The sequence below is a fragment of the Halyomorpha halys genome, unplaced genomic scaffold (assembly GCF_000696795.3).
Source record: "Halyomorpha halys isolate HHAL.00 unplaced genomic scaffold, Hhal_1.1 Scaffold138.1, whole genome shotgun sequence".
NCBI lineage: Eukaryota > Metazoa > Arthropoda > Insecta > Hemiptera > Pentatomidae > Halyomorpha > Halyomorpha halys.
Window position 1 is genome coordinate 456,783 of NW_027115565.1, and position 659 is coordinate 457,441.

Genomic DNA, 659 nt, shown 5'->3' on the forward strand with positions numbered 1-659 from the left:
ATAATCAGAAATCAAACTCAGGTAGCAGGAATTCAGTTCCTAAGAATTGTTTCTGTTTTATTTTATCTCTTTTATCTTTTGTATAAATATTGTTCCTGTAATGTCATTTATTTTCAAGTTATCACGCATCAATCAATGTCATACTACTAGCTGGTAATCTGTTACGATTGCCTGATTTGTGTTTAGACGAGCATCACTGGCTAAATATATGCTGCTAGCTATTACTATATCGCTATCGAACCTTTGGGTCTGATAAGGCTTTATAATAATTATCATATTAGCAGAGAATTTTATTATTGTAATGGCAAATAATTACTTTTCTAATACTCAGAAAAGATCATTTACAACATTTTCACGGACACGAAATGAAAGGTTTGACTAATATTTTGTAAGTCCATCTTGACATTTTCTACATCAATTATGTTCCTTGCAATACAGTTAGATTTAATAACATTATTTAAATATCAAAATAAATTTATATGATCTGGATTTTTAGACAATTTTAAAAATGGAAAAAAAATCCAGTAGTATTCTAAAAAAAAATTAAAAGTTTTTATATTTTTTTTTAATACTCAACGAAATTTAAACATAAAAAAAGACAATAATAGATTTGGCTATAACTCATGTTTACCTTATTCAAATATTTTATTTAACATGTT